Consider the following 12,882-nt stretch of genomic DNA (forward strand, 5'->3'; position numbering starts at 1 on the left):
TGAAGTTGAACACACCCATCACCATTGTGTTTAGTATCACTTGCTGTCATTTTGCAACAGTATTTATCAATATTTAGAAAATAACATCGCACGTCTGCGTGACGCTGTATGAAGTTGAACACACATGTCGCCATAGTTTTTAAAAGTACTTACTGTCACTTCGCAACAGTTTTTTATCGACATTTAGAAAATAACGCATCACAAGAACCAAACAAGCGCATGACATCAAAATACTGAGAGCGATTCGACAGTCAGCTGCGCTGTATGCATTCAAATCGCTCTCGCAGTACTATAATGTCATCCGCACGACTGTCTGCGTGACGCCGTATGAAGTTGAATACGCATGTCGCCATAGTTTTTGAAAGTACTTACTGTCACTTCGCAACAGTTTTTTATCGACATTTAGAAAATAACGCATCGCAAGAACCAAACAAGCGCATGACATAAAAATACTGAGAGCGATTCGACAGTCAGCTGCGCTGTATGCATTCCAATCGCTCTCGCAGTAGTCATACGCATGACCGTCTGCGCAAGGCCGTATAAAGTCGAACACACCCGTCAACATTGTGTTTGGAATAACCTATCGCATAACATCAGTTAAAGGCGTGGTGCACAATTTTTGAAAAACACTTTGGAAAAGGGAGTCGGGCCGACTACCAAAACACACTTGTAGCCAATCAGCAGTAAGGGGAGTGTCTACTAACCGACATCATTGCCTGGGTTGCGTATATGTGGGGCGGGTCTATCAAATAAAGGTCCAGATTCTATTGGGGTAGGGGCGTGTTTGTTTAGGTGATTTCAAATATCAACATTGGCTTTCAGAAATCATGGACCCTGCCTTTAATGGAAACGCTGTCATTTTGCAATCATTTTTTATCGACATTTAGAAAATAACGCATCGCAAGAACCGAAAAAGCGCATGACATTAAAATACTGAGAGCTGCACTGTATGCTTTCGAATCACTCTCGCAGTATTCATCGCATGCCGGTCTGCATGGGGCCATATGAAGTCAAACACACCTGTCACCATTGTTTTTGGAAGAACTTATCGTGAGAGAAATTAAATTTGGTTTTAGTCGCATAACATCAGTTAACGGAAACACTGTCATTTTACAATAGCTTTTATCGAGATTTAGAAAATAACGCAAAAGTTTTGCACAAATCTTTCATAGAAACAAAGCTAGAAAGAAGAAAGAGAGATTTTGGACATGGAAACATGTGGTTTTTGGAAGTATTTATCGTAAGAGAACAAAATTACGTTTTAGTCGCTAAACATCAGTTAATGGAAACGCTGTCATTTCGCCATCAGTTTTTATCGACATTTAGAAAATAACGCATCGCAAGAAGCGAACCAACGCATGACATTAAAATACTGAGAGCGATTCGACAGTCAACTGTGCTGTATGCACACCTGTAACACGTGGTTTTTGGAAGTACTTATTGTAAGATAACATAATTACGTATATTATATATTGCAAAAAATGTATATGCTATCTATGTGTGTATATGTGTATATGTTGACGTAAAAGTCACATGATAATTCTTTAAATGTGGCGCATGGTGTGTTTGACTTCATGCGGCATCACAAGAACTGAACAAACACATGACATAAAAATACAGAAAGAACGATTCGGGAGTAAACTACTCTGTATGTTTTCGAATCGCTCTCACAGTATTTTGATGTCATCTGCATGTTGGTCAGGGTGATGCCGTATGAAGTTGAACACACATGTCGCCATAGTTTTTGAAAGTACTTACTGTCATTTCGCAACAGTTTTTTTATCGACATTTAGTAAATAACGCATCGCAAGAACTGAACAAGCGCATGACATCAAAATACTAAAAGTAATTCAACAGTCAACTGCGCTGTATGCTTTTGAATCGCTCTCGCAGTATTTTGATGTCATCACATGTTGGTCTACTTGGGGCCGTATGAAGTCAAACACACCCGTCACCATTGTTTTTGGAAGAACTTATCGAAAAAAAAATGTTTAATCGCATAACATCAGTTAAAGGTGTGGTGCACAATTTTAGCAGTAAGGGGTGTGTCTTCTAATGTGTAATGGGTTGTGTATGTGTGGGGTGGGTCTATCAAAAAAAGTGCCATATTTTATTGAGGTAGGGGCGTGTTTGTTTAGGTGATTTCCAACGTCAACACTGGCTTTCAGAGATCATGCACCCCACCTTTACTGGAAACGCTGTCATTTCGCAATCGGTTTTTATCGACATTTAGAAAATAATGCTAAAGTTTTACACAAATCTTTAATAGAAACAAGGATAGAAAGAAGAGAGAGATTTTTTGTTTCCATTCCATTTGATTTGTTTCCATTACCCCTCAAAATCCATACCCAATGGAAACATGTCAATTTTGTAAAAACTCAGATATATCATAAAAAAGCAAATATATGCTCGGTCGAGGTGGTTTTTCACCTGACATGCGTAAAGTCACATGATCATTCTTTAAATATGGCACGGTATGTTTGTTTAAAGGACAAGACAGAAGTGGTGTGTTTGACTTTATGTGGCATTTCAAGAACCAAAATACCACAAGAGCGATTTGAGTGTCCACTGTTACAAAATAACGCTAAAGTTTTGTGCAAATCTTTAAAGGGATAGTTCGGCCAAAAATGATATTAAACCCATGATTTACTCACCCCCAAACTGTCCGAGTTGCATATGTCCATCATTTTTCCGACAAACACATTTTCGGATATTTTAGAAAATGTTTTAGATCTTTCAGTTAATTAAATGTGAAGTTACGGGGTCCACGACCTTCAAGTCCAAAAAAAGTGCGTCCATCCTTCACAAAATAAATCCAAACGGCTCCAGGATGATAAATAAGGTCTTCTGAGGGTAATCCGTGCGGCGTTGTTGTAGAAATATCCATATTTAAAACTTTATGAACCAAAATAACTACCTTCCAGTAGCGCCGCCATCTTAGTCGCGTCCGCATTCAGGATCAGAGCTTACGCAGGCTACGGAGGTTACTCTGCTGCTGCTCTGTGCTCCAGCCGTCCGAATTTGTCATACGTCACTCAGAAAAGTGCGTACACTACGCTAATACTCTCTCCTGAATACAGTCTAAGATGGCGGCACTACCGGAAGGTATTATTTACGTTAATAAAGTTTTAAATATGGATATTTCTACCACAACACCGCGCGGATTACCCTCAGAAGACCTTTATTTATCATCCTGAAGCCGTCTGGATTTATTTTGTGAAGGATAGACGCACTTTTTTGGACTTGAAGGTCGTGGACCCCGTAAATTCACATTTAATTAACTGAAAGATCTAAAACATTTTCTAAAATATTCGAAAATGTGTTTGTCTGAAAAACGATGGACATATGGAACTCGGACAGCTTGGGGGTGAGTTAATCATGGGTTTAATATCATTTTTGGCCGAACTATCCCTTTAAAGGAAGCAAGGCTAGAGAGGAAATAGGGTGGCCATTCGTACCAGTTCCGCCGGACGCGTCCCGAACATGTTTTCGGGTTCGTTCTCCGGAAGTCGCGTTGGTCGACCGCATACGTCATCAAGGTTTAATATTTCAGGTTTAATTTCAGAAAAGCAACCTTTACATTTCAAGGTAAGAATGAACATACAGTGATTGTATGTCTTAAAAGAAATAAATCTTAATTTTCTAATGTATTTCAACTGAAATGTGAGAACCTCGATGACGTATGCGGTCGAGCAACGCGACTTCCGGAGAACAAACCCGAAAACATGTTCGAGACGTGTCCGGCGGAACTGGCACGAATGGCCACCCTAAGAGGAAAAGAGAGAAACATTACAAATAAAAAGCTGGAACTACCAATACAGTGAATGTAAATCACATACTAGATTTTTACTTCTTTACTATCTGAATAAAAACGTAATAAGTTGCCAGGTTGCTAACTGGCCCAAGATACCTGCAATATCTCAAACTGTTCTCACATTTGCCAAGAAACTAAAAAAAATATACACATTTCTAAGGTCCAATGATCTTTGTTTTGCAATCCAGTTGAATTGTATATCTATATAATGCAACTGTATAGCAACAATTTTTGGAAAAAAACGTAGTTTTGAAAAACGACAGAGACATTAAACAACCAAAGACTCCATTAAGCTTTGAAAGAGCAACATCTGAGCAATAAATCTTTCCTCTGGGCACATGCCTCTATTTTCTCAAAACTTTCATAAATCTGAACATTCATGCAGACGCAGAGGCTTGAAACTATTAACACATCCGCAAAATAAAAGCTGAATGACTCCTTGTCCAGGTATGTGTCCACAATGCATAGATTCACAATTTATGACACTTTCTATTCTCATTGTAAAAGCCAGATGAGATTATATTTTTAATATCAAACTTTCATGAGCTCGAACGTAAACAAATCACTCACAGAAGACCACAGCCTTTTATGGAGCTCAGAGCAGCTGAGATAAATTAATCTGTCAGTGTTTATTTTCCAACAAATCAGCAGTGGATCACTGCAGGCCTCTGTCAGCTGATAAAACACACTGACTTAGAGTAAAAGAAGTACTTAAACTACTATAAAGACTAGAAAACACTTTAAAATAAGAGAAGTCATGTATTATCAGGACGGAAGATCTGAGTCTTGTAAACCCGTGTGGTCATAACACTTGAAAGTCCTTTATTAGAGCTTGAGGATTTTAAAAGTTTCTCCCTGTCCTTTTAGGGAGGAGAGGCGCTCATGTACATCAAAGCATGAAGAACGGAGCAAAATATCAGTCCCAGCTATTGTAACATCGTGAGGCCTGTCTGTCCGGGAGCTAATGGGAACTGGAATTATTTAGAGTTCATTTCTATGGAAGCTGGAGGTTGGGACAATAACACGCGTGTGTCTGTCTGTGTGTTATGGATTACTTTAGTCTTTTCTTCCTTAAAAGGTCTGGCTGTCAGACATATTGTTGCCAGTAGAAAGGGATCGGGGTTCACAGTGACACCGGCCCCCTGAAGTGTCCACCTGATATATCAGCAACAGAACACAAAAAGCACTCGATCCAAACTAAAACTTCAACTCAGACACTGTTCAAGATTTTGTGCTTTAGACTTGGAAAGTTTTTTTTAAGATTTAATATAAATGATGTATTTAGACCTAGTCATGACTAAAACTTTATTCATTCTAGAAATGGTTCATACTAGTCAGTGCTGGTTTGGTACTGAACTATCTGTTGGTCCACCAGATTGACCAAGGTGATCTGGCTTAACACAACAGCATGTATTGTGTTTTGGACGTGGCTGTCCCATCCAAGTTTACAAGCTTAACCAGCAGCAAGACTTTTCTTGATGAACCAGTAAAGTTTTGTTAGGGAATAGCCAGGCTATGTTGGTCTAACAGGTAGTCTAAACAAGCCTGTACCACTATGACAGATAAAAAGACAGACAGATATCTAGTTAGACAGAGAGGGTGGATGGATGGTAAGGGTTAGACTGGACATGACCTGGATCTTCCTGAGGCTTTGCTGAAGACAGACAGACAGACAGACAACCAGACAGAAAGACAAGCAGGCAGACAGACAGATGGAGAGAAAAACAGATGGATAGATAGACAAAGGTTGGACTGGACATGACCTGGATCTTCCTGAGGCTCTACGACAGACAGAAGGACAGAAAGACAGACAAATGGATCATTGTTGGACTTTACCGGAGGTGTATCTTCCTGTAGCTCTGGTCAAGACAGACAGACGACTAACAGACAGAAAAACAGACAGACCGATAAATTGATAAAATTAATGGATAAGGGTTAGACTGACATGACCTGGATCTTCCTATGTCTCTGCTAAAGACAGACAGAGAGACAGACAGACAGAGAGACAGACAGAGGGACGGATGGACAGACAGACAGACAGACGGATCAAAGTTGGACTGTATCAGAACTGAAAAAACAGACAGATAGATTGATAAGATTGATAGATAAGGTTTGGACTGAACATGATCTGGATTTTCCTAAGACACTGCGACAGACAGACAGACAGACAGACAGACAGACAGATGGAGAGACAAACAGATGGAGGAATAAATAAGAGTTGGACTGGACATGACCTTGATCTTCCTGAAGCTCTACGACAGACAGACAAACAGAAGGACAGAGAGACAGACAGACGGATCATTGTTGGACTGTACCGGAGGTGTATCTTCCTGTAGCTCTGGTCAAGACAGACAGATGACTAACAGACAGAAAAACAGACAGACAGACAGATAGATTGATAAAATGGATGGATAAGGGTTGGACTGACATGACCTGGATCTTCCTATGCCTCTGCTAAAGACAGACAGAGAGACAGACAGAGGGATGGATGGACAGACAGACAGACAGACGGATCATTGTTGGACTGTACCGGAGGTGGATCTTCCTGTAGCTCCGGTCAAGACAGTCAGACGACTGACTGACAGAAAAACAGACAAACAGATAGATTGCTAAGATGAACGGATAAGGGTTGGACTGGGCATGACCTGGATCTTCCTATGCCTCTGCTAAAGACAGACAGAGAGACAGACAGAGGGACGAATGGATGGACAGACAGACAGACGGATCAAAGTTGGACTGTATTGGAGTCGAAAAACAGACAGATAGATTGATAAGATGAATAGATAAGGGTTGGACTGGACATGATCTGGATCTTCCTGAGGCCTTACGACAGACAGAAAGACAGATGAATGGACAGACAGACAGACGGATCATTGTTGGACTGTACCGGAGGTGGATCTTCCTGTAGCTCCGGTCAAGACAGACAGACGACTGACAGACAGAAAAACAGACAGACAGATAGATTGCTAAGATGAACGGATAAGGGTTGGACTGGACATGACCTGGATCTTCCTATGCCTCTGCCAAAGACATACAGAGAGACAGACAGAGGGACGAATGGATGGACAGACAGAAAGACGGATCAAAGTTGGACTGTATTGGAGTCGAAAAACAGACAGATAGATTGATAAGATGAATAGATAAGGGTTGGATTGGACATGATCTGGATCTTCCTGAGGCTCTGTGACAGGCAGGCAGGCAGACAGACAGATAAAGGTTGGACTGGACATGACCTGGATCTTCCTGAGGCTCTGTGACAGGCAGGCAGGCAGACAGACAGATAAAGGTTGGACTGGACAAGACCTGGATCTTCCTGAGGCTCTACGACAGACAGAAAGACAGATGAATGGAAAGACAGACAGACGGATCATTGCTGGACTGTACCGGAGGTGGAACTTCCCGTAGCTCTGGTCAAGACAGACAGATGATTGACAGACAGAAAAACAGACGGACAGATAGATTGCTAAGATGGACAAATAAGAGTTGGACTGGACAAGACCTGGATCTTTCTATGCCTCTGCTTAAGACAGAGAGACAGACAGACAGATCAAGGTTGTACTACCAAAGCTGGATCTTCCTGTAGGGCTGGTCAAGACAGACAGACACAAAGCTGGATTTTCCTGTAGGGCTGGTCAAGACAGACAGACAAACAGATGGATAAGGGTTGGACTGGACATGACATGAATCTACCTGTGACTCTGACAAAGACAGACAGACAGATGGTCGGATCAAGGTTGAACTGTACAAAAGCATGGATGGACAGACAGACGGATCAAATTTGGACTGTATCAGAGCTGAATAACAGACAGATAGATTGATAAGACTGATAGATAAGGGTTGGACTGGACATGATCTGGATCTTCCTGAGGCTCTGCGACAGACAGGCAGGCAGACAGACAGAAAGACGGATCATTGTTGGACTTTACCGGAGGTGTATCTTCCTGCAGCTCTGGTCAAGACAGACAGACGACTAACAGACAGAAAAACAGACAGACCGATAAATTGATAAAATTAATGGATAAGGGTTGGACTGGACATGACATGAATCTACCTGTGGCTCTGATAAAGACAGACAGACAGACAGACAGACAGACAGATCAAGGTTGTACTACCAAAGCTGGATCTTCCTGTAGGGCTGGTCAAGACAGACAGACAAACAGATGGATAAGGGTTGGGTTGGACTGGACATGACATGAATCTACCTGTGGCTCTGACAAAGACAGACAGAAAGTCAGACAGATGGTCAGATCAAGGTTGAACTGTACCAAAGGTGGATCTTCCTGTAGCTCTGGTCAAGATAGACAGACAAACGGACTGGCTGACAGTAAAACAGAAAGACAGATTGATAAGGAGACTGGACAGGGGCTGGATCTTTCTGCAGCTCTTATACAGAGCGCCTGTGCAAGATTTTGCGGGTGTCGCTCTGGTGGGATGTGGTGTAAAACAGCAGGCTTTTAGCCGCTCTCAGAGGGACAGCCTTCCACCTCACTGCTTCTCCTTCCACAGTTAAATCTTACAGTTCATTACCCAACCTGAGCTAAAAACATCCCTTCGCCTGAGCTCCACCAGTCAGAGGGCGAACCAGTGAAAAGAAATGGCACGGAAATCAATGATAGATGAGAAAGAAGTAGAGGAAAGCCTTTGGTTTTAATTCTTAATTTATCATCTGGAATCAAACGTTGAATTTATTTCTGACACAAATGTAAAGGTAGAGTCCATCAGAGACTGCGGTCTGATTCTCTTTAAAAACTGGTAAAGTGAAATCCTGGTTTAAAGCACAGGCTTTGATTGAATGGTTCTTCAAAGAACCAAAGATGGTTTTCTATTATTTTTTAAGGGTGTATGCATGGTAATTTAATTGATTTGGCAGTGTACATATTGAACAACAAAACATAATACTGTATGCCACAATATATTAGACAACTGGACACCAATAGCAGAATTAAACATTATAGCATGAAACACTAATACTAGTAGTTATGCTAATATTATTGCATCTAATAATCTAAAGCCAGTCAGACACAAACCTGCTTGAAACTCTCATGTTCATAGTATCTCCCGCTGCTGCTGTCATACTTAATAAACATCACTGTTCACAGTCACAACATGTCTTCTTGTATAGGTGTATATTTTCCTGTCCACCTTCCCCTTAGCCCAGGGTAATACGCCTGGCCCTTCCTGATCCCCCCAGACCCGGTTGCCTCATCCATACAGACACCACGGAGAAGGAACATACCTTATTTATGCTCCCCAGCTTTGAGAACCTCTAGTTTAGGGATGCGGTTAGGACAAGACCCTCTTTTCCCTGAACTTCCATAAATGATGAACACTAAAGCATGCCGCAGCGAAGCCCCGCTGTTCCCAGCAGTGCCGCCACAGGGACGCTAAATCATTCACAGCGCTGTGGCTTTGGAAAGAAAAGTTTCTGCTTGCTGTCGGCCTACGGCAAACGCAAAGGATGAAGTTGGCAAGGCAAGTGTCTTGAGAGGGCACAGGATGATGTCTTTAACAGGACTTTGGACAGTCTGGTTGTACCAGTAGATGACAGGCAGTCCGGTCATAATCCAAAGCTGATTTCATATTTAAGAAGGGGTCTGTGAAAAAAATATCCTTTTGTTAAAGCGATACCCCAGCCAAATGTCAATATTACCTCATGTTTTACAGTTAAACAATCCGACATACAAATGTCCACTATCTTTCAGAAGAACACATTTGGAGTTATTTTAGTAAATGTCCTTGCTGTTATAATGGGAGAAAACAGGGATCAGGGATCAACTACTGACTTTGAAGCCCAAAAATGTGCATCCATCCTTCACAGAAGTAATTCATACGGCTCCAAGGGGTTAATAAAAGTTTTGCAGGTAATCAATGCAATGTAAGAAAAAAATATATATTTTAAACTTTATAAACTATAGCTTTCGGTAACGACGCCATCTTGGACTCACGTGATTCACGAGAGTCACTGCGCAACGTTCCCATGGCAACGACTGCGTACTACGTTAAAACTCTCGAGTGAAACGCATGAGTCCAAGATGGCGCCGTTACCGGAAGCTAGTTATTATAATTTATAAAGTTTAAAATATTGATATTTTTCTTACAAATTGTGGCGATTACTCGCAGTAGACCTTTATTAACCCCTTGGAGTCATGTGGATTACCCATGTTAAGGATAAATGCACTTTTGGCGGTTTAAAGTCAGAAGTTTCCCTTATCCCTGTTTTCTCCCATTATAAGCTTGGAAGAGCAAGGACATTTACTAAAATAATTTTAAAAGATAATGGACATGTGTATCTCAGATTGCTTAAAGGTGAGTAAATCATGGGGTTATTTTGATATTTGGCTGGTATATTCCTTTAAGCAGGAAACATGAAGAATATAAAGACAGGAAGTGAGGTCATTGTTCAGACGGACTGAAGAATTACACACCTGAGCATAGAAGGAAATGGGAATTCCACTGTCCTAATGAGGAAAAAATATAGGGATTGTCCAACATCAAACATGTTGTACAAATATTATTCTCTGTTGCGAACTTTCTGTGAACATTTCTCATGTGAAATAACTTGTTCATGGCAGGACTAAATTAAAATTTTCCAGATTCTGCAAGGTGTATGTAAACTTCTAACCTCAACTGTCACCTTGTTTACTTTATTTGTGTAACATAAGGTTAAAATTTCCATCTTGTGGTGATTAATCTGGTTATGGGTCTCACCTCACCTCTCTCTCCTCCAGATGATTCACCACTCTCAGACTCCCAGGAGAAGTGAGGGTTGTCTGGCCATTACATCACACTCCTAACACCTGAAAACGACAGCTTGTTTAAGTTTAGAAAAATGCAAAGAAATTGTTTTCCAGTTGCACTTTCCTAGTAAACTGCTCCCAATAATCTTGCATAGTAGGTTCAGTCCAAGACTACCATTCAATATGCAATATGCGGCAGAATCAGATTATGATTAATTTGTTTTTAAACAGGCTTCCTTAGATAATGCAATTGGTTTATATTCATTTATACAGGTTATATTCCCATTATTTGCTGCATCATGCTTTCTTGTACCAGCACAAGAGGTTGCAGTCGGTACAAGTAAAGCCATAGATTCACCTAGGCTATAAATGCAGCAGGTCCCTCAGCGTCCCCCAACTCTCTCTCCATCCCTTTTCCCTTCTTCGTTCTTTCACTCTCTCTATCTCGCTTCGATGGATACATCCAATCGCATTAGCTTCATCTCAGTGCTAAAACGCTCTCTCCGCACCCCCTCTGTCCTCTGCGCCCTCATTTCCACAGAAGAAAAACACTCTGAAATCTCTCACAACAGGAAAGATCCAGGCCTTCACTTCCTGTGCAGCATTTGTGTTTGATAACACTCAAGACGACATAATGACAGAAAATTACTCCAGCGATTTTGTAATTAGCTTGTGGATTTGTTTAAGTTCCACTTATGTTGTGCTCTCAAATCTTATCAGCGTTTTAGGGCATTTCCTTAATCGGCTGAGATCTTATACAACTACAAGGCTATGGTCCAAACACACAGAACTAGGAATTCTGATCTTAAAAGTCTAAATATTATGTTGCAAAAATGTCCTGCCCAGCACAGATATGTGTTACAGATCAGCAATTACCTCTGAGACGTGCCATAGGGAGTGTAATGGTTAAAAGATAACTCCACTTTCATAAAAAATCCTGATAATTTACTCACCCCCATGTCATCCAAGATGTTGATGTCTTTCTTTGTTCAGTAGAAAAGAAATTAAATTTTTTTGAGGAAAACATTTTTCTCAAATTAATAGACTTTATTGGACCTCAAGGGCTCTTAATGCTCCCAACCGAGGCATAAGAATCTTATCTAGCGAAATCATTGTCGTTTTCACCAATAAATAAATACAAATATTTACTTTTTAACCACAATTTCTCGTCTTGCACTAGCCGTGCAATGCGCTAGCGCGATCTTACGTATTACGCAATCACATCGAAAGGTCACGCGTTACATATGTTAAAAGCACACTCGCGGACCATTTTAAACAATAAACTGACACAAAGACATTATATAGTATCATTCCACATACAAAAATGTCAGAACGGTCCTTTTTTCCACACTTGTAAACACTGGAGCGGTAGATTCGCATACGTCAAGCGTGACCTTTTGACGTGATTACGTAATACGGAAGGTTATGCTGGCGCATCACATGGCTGGTGCAAGACAAAAAGTTGCGGTTGAAAAGTATAATTTTTTTTGTGAAAATGACGATTGTTTTGCTAGATAAAACCCTTATGCTTTGGTTAAGATCGTTTAGAGCCGTTTGAAGCTGCATTGAAACTGTACGTTGAGGTCCACTAGAGTTCACTATATGGAGAAAAATTCTTCTCAACTTAACAAAGAAAGACATCAACATCTTGGATGACATGGGGGTGAGTAAATTATCAGGATTTTCTATGAAAGTGAAGTAATCCTTTAAAGTTTAGGGCTGGCAAATAGATGGTTCCTGGTTTGATCTTCATGAGGCACAAACCATGAGTTATCACCAAGTTTAAAGGAACAGTATGTAGGATTGTGGCTAAAACTGGTACTGCAATCACACAACTGGTGGCCAATACACAAAATCACAACATAAACATCAGTTGAGGGCTGCAACTCCACTTTTAAAATGACAATATCCTGGCCAGACCACTGTTGTCAGTGATATAAGTATTTGAAAAGAAAATGATTTCTTAATGTCTAGTGACATATCAGGGCCATTTTATGATTTATTGATATAAATTTCTTACATACTGTTCCTTTAAGTGTTTGATACCAAATAAGTATGGAAGTATGGAGCAGAGGAATGCTAATCCTACAAACATCATATTACATACAATCAACACTTGTGGTCAAAGCAGAAAATTTTCATTTTTGTTTACAGTAAGAATACAAGAATTCATGACCACAAGTAATGTACTTTTTTCATGGAGATTACTGTAATGCTTGTAATAAGCAGGTAAGTCACACACACTGTAAAAAAGTTTGTTTAACTTAAAATGTAAGTTAACTGGTTGCCTTAAAATTTTAAGTTCATTGAACTTAAAAAAAGTATTAGGTG

This window comes from Misgurnus anguillicaudatus, chromosome 6, assembly GCF_027580225.2.
Source record: "Misgurnus anguillicaudatus chromosome 6, ASM2758022v2, whole genome shotgun sequence".
Classification (NCBI taxonomy): domain Eukaryota; kingdom Metazoa; phylum Chordata; class Actinopteri; order Cypriniformes; family Cobitidae; genus Misgurnus; species Misgurnus anguillicaudatus.